The sequence below is a fragment of the Triticum urartu genome, chromosome 3A (genome assembly GCF_056163025.1).
Source record: "Triticum urartu cultivar PI428250 chromosome 3A, HENAU_Tu73, whole genome shotgun sequence".
In the NCBI taxonomy this organism is placed as follows: domain Eukaryota; kingdom Viridiplantae; phylum Streptophyta; class Magnoliopsida; order Poales; family Poaceae; genus Triticum; species Triticum urartu.
The window spans coordinates 133,729,273-133,744,728 of NC_141875.1; positions in this window are offsets into that span (position 1 = coordinate 133,729,273).

Genomic DNA, 15,456 nt, shown 5'->3' on the forward strand with positions numbered 1-15,456 from the left:
TTGCCTGAAATTCCGCAAGGAGGAAGAACGAGTCCATGAAGAAGACAAACGGACGTAGTCGAACGGGTCCTCACAAACGCGACGTTACCGGAACCAACCCGAAGAAGCAACACCGGAAAGAAGTACACAACATAGTAAACAAACCACACATGAACATGGTATGATATGCGGGATGCGGTATGTGATGCATATGCATGATTTGGAAAGGAATGATTGAACCTGGCCTCAACTTGGAAATCCAAGAGTGCCACTGAAAAGGTGAGGTGATTTACAGAATTAAGCATAGTTATGAGAATATCTAGGTATGATCATGTGTATAGGCATCACGTCCGAGACAAGTAGACCGACTCCTGCCTGCATCTACTACTATTACTCCACTCATCGACCGCTATCCAGCATGCATCTAGAGTATTAAGTTCATGAAAACAGAGTAATGCCTTAAGCAAGATAACATGATGTAGAGGGATAAATTCATGCAATATGATAAAAAAACCATCTTGTTATCCTCGATGGCAACAATACAATACGTGCCTTACTGCCCCTACTGTCACTGGGAAAGGACACCGCAAGATTGAACCCAAAGCTAAGCACTTCTCCCATTGCAACAAAGATCAATCTAGTAGGCCAAACCAAACTGATAATTCGAAGAGACTTGCAAAGATAACCAATCATACATAAAAGAACTCAGAGAAGATTCAAATATTGTTCATAGATAATCTTGATCATAAACCTACAATTCATCGGTCTCAACAAACACACCGCAAAAAGAAGATTACATCGAATAGATCTCCACAAGAGAGGGGGAGAACATTGTATTGAGATCCAAAAAGAGAGAAGAAGCCATCTAGCTAATAACTATGGACCCGAAGGTCTGAAGTAAACTACTCACACTTCATCGGAGAGGCTATGGTGTTGATGTAGAAGCCCTCCGTGATGGATGCCCCCTCCGGCGGAGCTCCAGAACAAGCCCCAAGATGGGATCTCGTGGATACAGAAGGTTGCGGCGGTGGAATTAGGTTTTTGGCTCCGTTTCTAATCGTTTGGGGGTACGTAGGTATATATAAGAGGAAGGAGTATGTCGGTCGAGCAACAGGGGGCCCATGAGGGTGGAGGGCGTGCCTAAGGGGGTAGGCGCGCCTCCTACCTCGTGGCTTCCCTGTTGGTTGCTTGACATAGGGTCCAAGTCTCCTGGATCTTGTTTGTTCCAAAAATCACGTTCCCAAAGGTTTCATTCCGTTTGGACTCCGTTTGATATTCCTTTTCTTCGAAACCCTAAAATAGGCAAAAACAACAATTCTGGGCTGGGCCTCCGGTTAATAGGTTAGTCCCAAAAATAATATAAAAGTGGATAATAAAGACCAATAATGTCCAAGACAGTAGATAATATATCATGGAGCAATCAAAAATTATAGATACGTTGGAGATGTATCAAGCATCCCCAAGCTTAATTCTTGCTCGTCCTCGAGTAGGTAAATGATAAAAAAGATGATTTTTGATGTGAAGTGCTACTTGGCATAATTTTAATGTAATTTTTCTTAATTGTGGTATGAATATTAAGATCCGAAAGATTCAAGATAAAAGCTTAATATTGACATAAAAATAATAATACTTCAAGCATACTAACAAAGCAATCATGTCTTCTCAAAATAACATGGCCAAAGAAAGTTATCCCTATAAAATCATATATTCTGGCTATGCTCTATCTTCACCACACAAAGTATTTAAATCATGCACAACCCCGATGACAAGCCAATCAATTGTTTCATACTTTTGACATTCTCAAACTTTTTCAATCTTCATGCAATACATGAGCGTGAGCCATGGATATAGCACTATAGGTGGAATAGAATGGTGGTTGTGGACAAGACAAAAAGGGAGAAGATAGTCTCACATCAACTAGGCGTATCAACGGGCTATGGAGATGCCCATTAATAGATATCAATGTGAGTGAGTATAGATTGCCATGCAACGGATGCACTAGAGCTATAAGTATATGAAAGTTCAAAAAAAAACTAAGTGGGTGTGCATCCAACTCGCTTGCTCATGAAGACCTAGGGCAATTTCAGGAAGCCCATCATTGGAATATACTTATAGCATTTACTTTGACTCATCTCAAAAAGTAGGTAAATAAATGTCATTAGTCTAGATAGAATCATAAGGTTCCTGCTTCTAAACATATCTGAGGTTTCAACTTCTAAACATATCTATAGTATTATGGACTAGAACTATGCAGAAAAATAAACATCCAGTCATCTTGCATTACCTTCATAAAAAATGACATAATTGAGGTGACTTCAGTACCCCTTTTTGTGTATACATCAAGATTTCTAACAAAAAATGATCGAAAACATAGAGGTTACTTACAGATCATGCCATAGGAGGGCACATCCTAGTTAAAAACAAATGCGAATACAGTGTTTCTTGTTAACCTGGGACATATGTAACAATGGATGCATGCACAATGTAATAGAATCAGTCAAATCTAGCAGCTGCATAACATTTTAGCACATCAAAAGAGCATAATACAGGAAAAATGCCATAATTGTCAGTTCTTGTTTAATCTCAGTGGGGCATAATGTCACAATTATTACATAGAGATATATTGATCCTAAATAAGAGTACATGGAGCAGTATTGCCATAATCTAGCTCCAGATAGCCCCTTATAGGACATGATCCATTAAAAAATGTAGTAGTACAGATCTGACACTTTCAACCAACTATGTGTAGATGGAAGATCATAAACATAGCTATCTGAATTTATATAAAACCTGACAGAGGTGGCCGATCAAGATGAGCTAATTTCAGATTAGCCGAGCAGGTGGCCATGATGGTGCAGTGGCGACCGAGAGGACTTGAAATTCACCATGTTCGATACATGTAATACGAGCAGGAGATACACATGGACGGCGATGATTTTTAGGGCCGGAAATGAACAAATCTCGAGAAGGACACGAACAGCTTGATGTGGTGAGGATGAAGGGAATGGAGAAGATGAGGAGGAGGGAAACTCAATCAGGGGCGTTGGCACCAAATACCTTAGATGACGGCCAATGGGAGCGGAGCTGCTCCACTTCTCAATGGGGATAGCGATATGCCTACTCTTCTGTGGCGTAGATGGGCGGATCCGCATACTTCTGGGTAACCGGGCGGTGGTGGCAGCCGCTCTTGAGGAGGTCGCCGAGGTTGAGCGCGTCGTGGCTGCCGGGCTACACCTCCTGGCGGCGGATCTGACCGGGCACCTGGATTCGTGGCGAGCAAACAGAGAAGCTCAATCCTTGTCCGTCGGAGGCGGCGGTGTTCATGCACAACATCTGGCTGGGGCGCCGTCCGGTGGTGTGTGGGTGCGGGTTGAGGGCGTCGCCTGCTCTACCAAGATGGAAAAGTATATAGATACGGGAGATGGGCCGATGGGCTTATTTTATCAGTTTTTACACCAATTCAGCGGCAATGGAAGACAAAACATGCCCACTTCGACTAATTACCAGAGTTCCCCTAAAAAAAGACTAATTACCAGAGTTTGATCACATGATTTGTGAGAAAAATTGCTGAGGTGGCATGCTGTTAATGTGGATAGTATGCATGTCAAGAGAAATAAGGTAGTGGGGATGAGCTATTTAGGTATTATAGATTAGAAGTATGAGATACGGTTTGCATGGGCTAAAAAATAATGTTAGTGGATGTTGACGTGGCATACTTGATGAGGCGGAATGCTTGGATGTTAAGAGAATTCAAGGTAGTGACGATCAACTATTTAGGTATACTAGATAAAATGAACCGGCTCATCACAAAATCGTGAAGTGTTATGTGATGGAAACGTTCTAGGAACCTTCCACGCTGGTGTGAAGCTTCCGTATGGTTTTTTCAAGGTGTTTTCTGGTTTTCTTTTCTTTTTATTTTTCTCTTTGTATTTTCATTGTTTTTTTTGTTTTTTCTTCATATTTTTATGTTTCTTAGTGTCTTTCATTTTTCCAGGTTTATTTTATTTTTTATTTTTTATTTGACCTTTTCACTGGTTGGTGAGGTGAGGTGCATGGGCGTGGAAAATTTTACTCGGCAACCGATAGGTCAAGTATATTTACTCCTCACGGCCGCTCGAAGTAAAATTTGTACTCACCTAACAGTTATATGAGTTCGGCTAGTTCCGGTTTAAAGAAGTAAACCACAAATTTTACTTCTCTAACCGGTTATAGGGGGGCCGGTTAGAGTTGCTCTTAGGACTCGATATGAGTGAGGCATAGCTCGCACCCGATGGGAAGGATTGTTCGCATATGTTGCCTCCGTAAGTGGACGTCAACTCTATATCGGCATCCTCTTTTACAACTAAAACTCTCTCTTTTATTGATATGTGATAGCAGTTACATTTTTTAGTAGCAAAGAGGAAGTAAAACAATCGGGGCATCATCAATCCACTCATTACGGAAACTAAATCTAGCCGCACGGGCTAGTTCATGGGCAACACCATTTACTTTTCTAGGGCAGAACTCAAACTGAATTGAACTGAAATCACATGCCGAATGGTAGCAATCGTTAATGATGGCGGCTGCATTATTTGCATAGTGTCCCCCTTGTTTATAATCTCTACTCCTAATGGACGAGTTGGTTGAATAGTCCCACCACTTTCGTCTGGTTTTTTTTCGTCTCACCTCCCACCACCATTCCCATGTTAATTTTTTCTTCTTCACACTTAAAACCGAATCGTGTCTGATACTTCTTCCATTTATTCATGCTTGCTTTGGCAGGTGTCGATTCAATCAATCATGTAAATATTTGGTAATTAAGAATTCATAAATAATACCATATACAGGAGATCTCTTTCCAAACAAATCACCTCCCTCTCCGATTTATTTCTCCCATTGATCTCCTTCCATCCTAATAAAGCACGCATTACATTCCTAATTAAGAAAGAAAATAAAAAAAGAACCTCCACCCGCACGACCCCTCCCACGCCTCCAGTGCGCCGCCACCCGCCACCACGTTGCTGCGTGCCACCCCCACCTCCAGTGCGCCGCCTCCAGTGCCCCGCCACCCACCGCCACGCTGCTGCGTGCCGGCAGGCGCGGCGGCGGCGATCTCCGGCCAGATCCGGCTGAGGAGGCAAGTAGGGGTCGGATCCTGTTCTGGGGACGGTGTGGAGACGATCTAGGAAGCACGGGAGGAGGTCCAGCGGCGGGGTTTTGAACTCCAAGTTCATGGCGGCGGCGTTCCTCGCCGGTTCCGAGCGAGCGAGCTCCGACAGATTCTGCGTCTTGCGGCGATGATCATGTTATCTCTGCAGCGGCAGCGGCGACACACAGCTGGCGCCGCGCTCCGTAGGTCAGCTTTTTTTTCTCTCATCCCTCACCCTGGGATACCCTGATCTCTCTCTCTCTCTCTTTCTCTCTCTGTGTGTGTGTGCGCGCGCGCGTGCGTGCAAGGGATCTTAAATTAATTGTTTGCTTGGAGTTTAGGATCCAAGTACGCCCCTCTCCGTGGTGTTCACTGATTTCTTGGAGCAACAACGTGTTGTTGGAGTTGCAGAAGCATTAGGTCGAAGGAAAGATGACGATGAAGGACACACAGAGGAGTGTGAGCGGTGATGGCAGCAAGGTTACCGGCAGGTATGCATGCAGGAACTGACTGTACAGTGTTCCTGTGTGATGCTACTGGTTTTAACGTTTGTACTGTGATGCCACTGGCAGTTTAAATAAATCTGCTATCATTTGGGATGTGAGTTGTCACAACTTGCTGTGCTCTGGTGTTTGGCTCAAAATTGCTTTTGGGAATGATTCCTCTGAATAGACTACTTATGCTTGACATTTTACTTTCGTTATTTTTATTTGTAACTCAATTTTGGTATCCTCTCAAATTAACAATACTTTTTCTGGATATGGTAGTTGAGAATAGTTATGGTATATAGCGGAGTTAGCCCATCCTCACCAATGACTCTTCCTCATGGATTTGCTGAACTAGAGTTAGTAATGGGGGTATTGTAGACTGTTTTGAATTATGGGGGTATTGCAAACTTTAGAAGCTGAATTAAATTTTTGTGCAATTGAAAAAGGTGTATACAACTTGAATTTATTAGGTAGTATAGGAGAGATATGAAATTTTGAAAGTGTCAGTCAGATTTGTGTGTTGTTTTGGGTAGTATTCAGTTTTGTTCCATCTTAGAGGCCAATAATGCACATGTGATATTATCTACATTATTCAGTTTATACGGCTTCCCATATTCCAATGGTTGTATTTTGCTAAATTGCCCATCTACTTACTGGAATTCTCACAAATAGAAGTGCAGTCAGAAGGTAAAAAGGATGGTATGGTATGTCTCCATTCACATGGTACTGAACTGTTAGTGATGCTTTGTGTTATTCTGCAGACTTGAATTTAGTTTCTATGGTTTTCTTTTTCTGTTCATAGACGAGAGTATAGTCTGAAGGGGAAAAATGGTATGCTCTCAAGGGTGTGCAAGAACAGTGAGATTTATATTACTGAACATATTGTTAACAATTTGTTATTTTGCAGACTTGCTCTCAGTTTTTATTCTTGGTAGGTGATTCTTCATGACAATTTTTCATAGAGGAACATTTTTGGTAAGCGTATTGTAATATTGACTCCCACCTTTTTATTTACATGCAAAGATAACCAATTGTAAATTTTAAATGTACATTTAACTTATTTTGTGAAATAACATCATGTCGTTCAGATAATTTGATTTCCCTCTATGATATTCTTTGGCTTTAGTATATCTTAGGACAAATTGTTAGAAGTTCTATGCTTCATAACCAAAACATAATCTTCTTTTTGTTATGTGATTTGCATCATGATGTGTTCCCATATGTTCCCCTGTCGCTTAAAAAAATCAACGCGCGATGCAACGCACGAGCATATACCCATCATGACAAATAAACCTCATCATGAAAGCATTTATGTACCTATTTAATTTGCGATGGCAGGGTGGCGTCAGAAACGGGAATCGGTGGTGCTGGTGTCGGCGGTGCGGTGCGGTACAAGGTCAAGATGCGGGACGGGACGGCTATCCGTGTGAGGCACTCGGCGGTGAGAGTTTGTGGCATCAAGAGGAGCGCCCGCAGCACCTCCAGATTTAAGGTGTTGGCCCGAGACCATCAAAGAGGGAGGAGATGAGGTTAGTATTTCCAGAGGAAAAAAACAAGAGAAGAAGAACAAGAACGACGCCCATCTCGGGTTCCAGGTACGATGGAGCCGGCGGCGAAGCGCATGGCGCTTGCAAACATGATACTGTGATAGTGGATGACGCCGATACCCTCAACTGCGGCATCTGCTACCTCCCTCTCAAGCACCAGTCTTCCAAGTGCATACGCTCGTCGTCCATGCTAGGCCGATCCATCACAAGTTTGTGTACCAATAACACTGGAACGTCATTTCTGCTCGGGTGCAGTGTGGCTTCGGTCATACCATATGCTCGCGGTGCCGCGACAAGATGATGGTGGCAAGGAGGTGCCATGTGTGTCACGTCCGGTTGACCGGCGGCTATCGCCGGAACATCGCATTGGAAAGGCTAATGGAGTCCATCCGGGTGCCGTGCGCCCACTGTTGCCCGTGCTACTGCCCGCAGGCGGACTGCGGTTTCGCTCGCTCCACGGCGGCGCTCCTGGACCACTTCGCCGACGCGCAAGGGTGGCCGTGCACGACTGAACTTCGGGCCTGGGTGTGCGTCGAGGTCCAGCTCTGTGACGGCTTCAAAGCCTTCTCGACCCGTGCCCAAGGCCGGCAGTACCTGTTCCCGCTGAACGTGGTGTTGAACCCGTTTGGCCGAGCGGTCTCCGTGCTCTCACTGCATCCTTGGGTGTTGTCGACGGCGCCATGTTCTTTGAAGTTCGAGGTCAGACTCAGGTACTGCTGCAACATCGACCACCGTGGCGACATGTGCCTCGGCCATAACCACGAAACTACGTTTAAAGTAGGGTGCACTGATCTCTCTGGTGGGTTATCGAGCTCTGAGTACTCTTCCCGGTTATTCCTGCACAAATACGTCCATCCACATGACATCCGTACTATCATGGCCAGTTTCGACGTAGTACCTGTTTCCTTGGAACTATCATTATGTTGTACTGTATTAACAAATCTGACTTTCTTTCTTTTTCATATTGTGCAGGATTCAGATTTATGACAAGGACACAAGAAAATTTATAGCATCCGTTGTGATGATACAAGGGAAGTAAGCATAGATGCGTATTTTGTTCAATGTGATGATACACGGGAGAGCTCGGCCTATGCTGCCAACTGATCTGCGGCGGCGCAGAAGGAAATTTCAAAAGCAGGGCAAGCGAGAGTGACTGTTCTATTGATGGTCAGAGGGAGGGCTTGGCAAGAGAGATTGAGGGAGCTCTACTACCTCGATCTTGGCATAGAACCTGATGGCATCATGCCCAGGTAAGATTCTTCTATGTTCCAATTCTGGCACTCGTTGGTCTTTTACTCTCGGAGCTTACAAAATCTTAGATGCTGCCTACAAAAGACTGAGACACAATATTTTGATTGCAGATTGTATATTCGTCAGTAATATGCAAAGACTAAGTGAGAGACACAATGTTTTGATTGCAGTCTTGCAGACAACATCTTGTTCAGCAAGTAGATGCCTTCCTATGCATGTATATCCCGACTGGATTGTAAGCCATTATCAAAATTTACTGGTATTGAAACAGAAGGGCATATGCTCTTAATCTCACCTTTAATCTCAAAATCTACCAGTAGGTTATAACATAAATCTTAGAGATTTTAATGATATGTATTGACCTGCAAGTCTTAACTTTTAATGATATTTTTTAGTACATTGTTCACCTTTTAGTCAACTTCCTTATGGATGTATTTCAAATACAACTTTCCCATGTAGTCAACCTTGAATATTAATTTATTGGAACCATTTAGATTAATTACAAGAAGTAGTCATTATATTTCTACATGGGTTGAAGTGAAGCAAATAAATAATTATCCTGTTTAATTCATGTAAAGTTCATATCTGTCATTACTAATGGAGGTGGCACCTTCAAACATGAGAAATTATGCAGTATATCCATTTTATTTTGTATCTAGCATTGTTGCTTACAGTGTAGGCTTTTTTGGGTCTTATTTGGGTGTATGATTTATTGCAGTATAATAAACATAACTGGATGTGTGATTTATATTCACTTTTCTTCCTTCATGCTTTGCTTTTCTTCTCTCTCTGTGTGTGTGTGCGCGCGCGCGCTTGTGTGTGTGTGCGTGTGTGCTTGTGTGTGTGTGCGTGTTTGTGTTATGCTAGATGGCTCATCCTCATCGTTTGGATTTCTCAAATTGATGCATTATTTTGTATCTCTTAGTTCAGGGACACACCTATTTTGAAAGTACAACAGGTGAATTTAATTTTGAGGAATATCAAGAAGAAATAATACACGCTCCTGAGTTTACCCGTGCAATTTAGCATTATTTAAAACCTACAATGTCCATTTCCTCTAATTATTTCAGAGATCTTACGTGCTCTTCCTGTTGGTATGTGGCTCTGGCTCGAGGTTCGTGTTGGTATGTGGAACAAATTGGTTGCCAACCTGGGACATGAGGAAAATTGCTTTTGTAGACAGGACCAGTGAGATGGATGGCTTATTTACTGATTTTGTGCTTTAATCTGGTTTGGATTTCCTCCGCTGACTTGCTCTTCCTGTGTAGCTCAACGCTGCATCGCTCGGTTCGTTTGCTTGCTTCCTTTGCTTGGCTCAGGGAGGAGAAGGCCAGGACTAGCGACAAGGACCTAAGGGTCTTGCGTCACGGCCTTTGCCCAGAAGGCGAAGACCCAAAACTAAATTCTTTGTTTTTAACTTCCAAAAAATTACATGGTACATAACTATTAGTAGACTTTAGATCTCAACCATTATAATCTAGATCAATTGATCTTTGCCAAGCTTTTTTTGATATGTATACTACAAATTTATTTTCCAATCTAAGTACACAAAGTTTTCTTTTAAAGAGCTGAGTAAGTTATAAGAAAGAAGCAGGAGTCCGACTTCTCCTTTTGGTATTGAACATAATCACATGTATTTTGATTGGACTCTTCCTTAGGGTCTTCTTTTTTTATTTGGATTCTTTTTTTAGTCTACCATAAGATGGCTACCGAAAACCTTGTGGTTGTCGTGTTACGCAGCTAAGTTTTTTAATAGAAAGGCATTGATCTATCTATACTTTTTTTTGAGAATGATATGTGACATGTTAAACTATTTGTACATGGTAATATTTATAAGTAACGCCACATTTTTAAATCTCATCTCTTAATATGTGAAATTTATGGTTCAGATATTTTAATCTACGTGGTCAAACATGATGGCTTGTTTGCCTTTTGTTTGAAGTATTTAACACTCCAAATATATGAACATGTTAAACTATTTGCTCTGTATGTAGTTTGCGTTAGAATCTCGAAAACGACTTATATTTAGGAATGGAGGGATTAGATAGCACCTGTATAAAAACGCTTTCAGGTGTCATCTATCATTTGTGATGCAGTGCAAAACTGTTCTATATTCTTAAACCACTTTCTTTTATTTTGTGCATCAGATGAGTCAGTATAGGTCATTGAATTACATTTTTTTATACATTGCAATTAAAGTGGAATTCAATTTTGTATACATGCATTATGTTTATATATGCAATAAGTAAGTTTTTAAAAAAGCCCGTGGCAACGCATGGGCATTCTACTAGTATCCATAAGTTCCTGGCTGTCCGAATTGACGATAATCCTGTTACTTCCAGCCGATGCAGAAGTTGAAGACCAAATTTGAGGGCCAAGACTTCTGCAATAAGAACATTGTAAGATGACTCGATGATGCGAACCAACATGTGGTTGGATGGTTAGAGGGACAGTAATATTTCAGCCCACTAGGGTTTAAGTCCTGGTGCTCGCATTATTTTTGTATTTATTTCAGGATTTCCGGCGATGCGTTTTCAGTGGGAGGTGACGGTTCAGTGGGAGGAGACGTTTTCGTCGACGACGAGGCGCTTATGATGACTTCGTAAATACTAAGATGATATGTCAGCTCAGTCTCTCGAAGGTGCTCATAAGGGTAGGACGTGCGTGTGTGCATTCATATGGACGAGTGTACATATGCGCGTATGTATGAGTGTTTGCGTCTGTACTGTGTTAAAAAAACAGGACTCGATGATGGCGTCCTTGTAAAATCTGCAGCATGTAAGTTTAGCAAGGAAATAACGTTACCACCCGAAAAATAAAATAAAACATAACGTTACGATCGACGAGCTGACGGAGCGACACGGCGACGCGCCATGTCTACGTGCAGTCGCGCTCCACTCCGACACGGAAGAGTTTGTCCGGCTCGGCCTGCACGTAACGTAAACCGTCATGTGGTAATATAGCGAGTAAGTAGTAGGCAGATATAGGTACAGTATTCCTACCCGCCGCCGGCCGGCCTAATTCAGATCGATCGACATGCACATGACATGACCGGGCAGCTACCCGAGGACATGCTCCTGGACGTCCTGCGCCGCCCGCCTCCCTCCCTGCAGCCTCGCAGCGTGCCGCTGCGTCCGCAAGGAATGGCGCGCCACCGTCGACGGCCACCGCCTACTGCGCACGGACCTTCTCCCGCTCTCGCTCGACAGCGTCTTCCTCGAGCTGCGCGACCCGGACCTGCCCCTCGAGCGGATGGAGCACCCCATGCATGCCCGCGCTCTTCTCGCGCCACGCCACGGCGCGCCGGATCGCCGCCAGCCTCGGCTACCCGGACGCCCCCCTGCGTGTTCGACTGCGGCGTGCAGGATGTTAGTTAAACCCTGAACTGATCGTAGTTGGGCCGGTTTTCCCGGTTCTTTAGCTTTGCTTTGCATGTAATAAGGTGCATGGGCGTGGTTTGTGCGTGCAGTGCGCGACTAGGAGTAGGAGGTGACCGCGGTGAGCACGCCCTCTTCGTGAACGTGGGATGGCACGTTCGAAGGAACGGGGTTGTGGCGTGCGAATCGATCAGGTCTGTTGGTTTTCTTACTGAATAAGAGGAAGCGAGTAAACTGAAAAGTAGCAAGTTGTGCGCTGCGCAAAAATCCACTGTCTCATGTGAGTTCATCGAGAGCGAGAGCGAGAGAGAGGACACGAGCGCGGCGGCTGCCTGACAATTGGTATCAGAGCCACCGGCAACGAGGGGCCATGGCGGGCAGCAGGGAGGCCGGCACCGGCGAGGTGTCGGACACAGCTGCCCAGGGACTCGGCGGGGAGGCGACGCCAAGGGCGCACACGGAGACGCGGGGACGGAGCCGCGGACGCAATCGTGTCAGGAGAAACCAGGGCGAGGTGATCGTCCACGAGCGTGTGATCCGGGAGGCAACCGGGCACGGCGGCGCGATCGTCTACCCCACGCTGACACCAACCAACTACATCGAGTGGGCCCGGATCATGCAGATCAACCTGCGCGCACAGGGCCTATGGGAGGCCATGCTCGACGAGAGCATGGTCACCGATCGGGAGGACATGGCGGCGCTCGCCGCGCTCATCCGCGCCGTGCCTCCTGAGATGCACGGCATCCTCGCCGTCAAGAACTCCGCGTACGAAGCCTGGGAGGTCGTGCGTACGATGCGGCTAGGAGCGACCCGTGTCAGGGAGGCGACGGCCCAACGCCTCCACAGCGACTTCGAGCAGATCACGTTCAGGGATGGCGAAACCTTGGACGCCTTCGCCATGCGCATCACCGGTCTCGCCAACAACCTCCGATCGCTGGGCGACAACGTGGAGGAGGTCCGCGTGGTCCGGAAGATTCTGCGCGTGGTGCCGGCGCGTTATGCGCAGACCGCCTGCGCCATCGAGACGCTCCTTGACCTGTCGACTCTGACGGTAGAGGAGCTAGTTGGTCGCCTCCGATCCGCGGAGGAACGTTACGCCAGCGACACGAAGAACCAGAGCGGCCAACTTCTGTTCACAGAGCAGGAGTGGGAGGCGCGCAGGAACCAGCGCGAACTCGGGCAAGGCTCTGGCTCGAATGGTGGCGGAAGCAGCAACGGCGGGCAACGGCAAGGCAAGCCGCCCGGCAACAGCGGGCAGCGGCACGACCGTGACATGACAAAGGTGAAGTGTTATAACTGCAATAAACCAAGGCACTTCTCCAGGGACTGCAAGGAGCCACGCCGTGAACGGCGAGGACAAGGACAGGGCGCGCCGGGCCAGCTGCCGGCGGCCCAGCCCCAGCAAAGGGCCAATCTGGCCCGGATCGACGACGACGAGGCTGGCCTCCTGCTGGCGCAGTCTTGTACTCTCCACGAGTGGGAGCCCGCGCTCCTGATGGCCACGGTTCCCCTGTCCAGCACCCACAAGGAGGAGGAGGGCGCCGCCATGGCGCACGGGCCTGCCATCGGCGCGCCCACCCACGTTGAGCTGGTCGAGGACCAGGTGCACCTGTCCAAGGAGGGATGTGGCGACAACGTCTGGTTCCTCGACACAGGAGCCAGCAACCACATGACTGGCGTGAGGGGAGTCTTCGCCGAGCTCGACACCGGCGTCACGGGCACGGTCAAGTTCGGGGACGGCTCGTTGGTGGAAATCTAGGGGCGTGGCACGATTCTCTTCGCCTACCGCAATGGTGAGCACCGCGCTCTGACTAATGTTTACTACATTCCTCGGCTACGCAGCAACATTGTCAGTCTCGGGCAGCTCAACGAAACAGGCTGTCAGACTCTCATCGAGCATGGCGTCCTCCGCCTGCATGACCAGCAGCGACAGCTCCTGGTCAAGGTGGAGCGCACCAGGAACCGACTGTACGTGGTCACGCTGGCTGTCACGCAGCCGGTGTGCCTCGCCGCGCACGCGGGTGAGGTGGCCTGGACATGGCATGATCGCTATGGGCACCTGAACTTCGACGCACTCCGGAAGCTCGCACGCCACGGCATGGTGCGCGGACTCCCAACGATCGAGCACGCACAACAGCTCTGCGAGAGCTGCCTGGTGGGCAAGCAGAGGCGGGCGCCGTTCCCGCAGGCTGCCACGCGCCGCGCGGAGGGGCTCCTGGACCTCGTGCACGGTGACCTCTGCGGGCCGATCGCTCCGGCCACTGCGGGAGGGAGGTGGTACTTCCTCCTCCTTGTCGATGATCTGAGCTGCTACATGTGGATGAGGCTGCTCACTACGAAGGACGAGGCGGCCGCGGAGATAAGGCGCTTCAAGGCCGGCGTCGAGGTCGAGACCGGCCGCAAGCTTCGCCTTCTTCGCACGGATCGCGGTGGAGAGTTCACGCCGCCACGTTCGCCACCTACTGCGCCGATGAGGGGGTGGGGCGCCAGCTAATGGCACCCTATTCCCCACAACAGAACGGCGTCGTGGAACGACGCAACCAAACCATCGTCGCGGCGGCGAGGTGCCTTATGAAGGCGAAGGGGGTGCCGGCAAGATTCTGGGGGGGGAGGCGGTGGCGACCGCCATCTATCTCCTCAACCGATCACCTACGAAGAGCATGGATGGCAAGACCCCCTACGAGGTATGGCATGGGCATAAACCTAGTGTGGATCACCTGCGCGTGTTCGGCTGTGTGGCGCATGTCAAGGTGGTGAAACCACATACCGCCAAGCTCGACGACCGGAGCACTCCCATGGTGTTCCTGGGATATGAGCCTGGAACGACGGGGTATCGAGTCTACGACCCAGTCCGTAATCGTGTACAGGTGTCTCGCGACGTCGTCTTCGATGAGGCCGCACGATGGGACTGGGAGAGCAATGCAGCAGCTCCGGTGGCCGTGGAGTTCACCGTTGACTCCTACTCCTACACGGTGACACGACCGGCGGCACCGTCTTCACCAAGCACAGGCGCCCCAACCGCGGCGAACGCGCGCGGCGAAAGCGCTGCCCCTGGGACGACCTCGCCAGGGCAAGCGGAAACGCCGCCACCGAGCCCAGGGGCCGCCTCGGAGCAGGGAGAGGCCACTGGCACCTCCCACGCCAACGACGACGAGGCTCCACGTCCACGGCATCCTATGACGACGCGTGCACGAGACGGAGTTGTACAGCCAAACCGGCAGTACGAGGACTACGTCATGCTCGCCCACGACGACGAGTTGTACCTTGGTGAGATCGACGAGCCCAAGACGTTCGCTGAAGCCAAGGGGGAGGGAACCTGGCGCCGCGCCATGGATGAGATGGCCTCGATCGTCTCCAACAACACTTGGCGCCTCGTTGATCTCCCCCCAGGCCACAAGGCGATCGGGCTCAAATGGGTGTACAAGCTCAAGCGCGATGCGAACGGCGACATCCAGAAACACAAGGCGCGTCTGGTGGCTAAGGGCTGCGTCCAGAGGCAAGGAGTCGACTTCGAGGAAGTGTTTGCCCCCGTGGCGAGGCTTGAATCTGTGCGGCTGTTGATCGCTCTGGCCGCGTACGAGGGGTGGCAAGTCCACCACATGGACGTCAAAAGCGCCTTCCTCAACGGCGATCTGAAGGAGGAGGTCTACGTCGCGCAGCCGCCGGGTTACGTCGTCGAGGGCCAG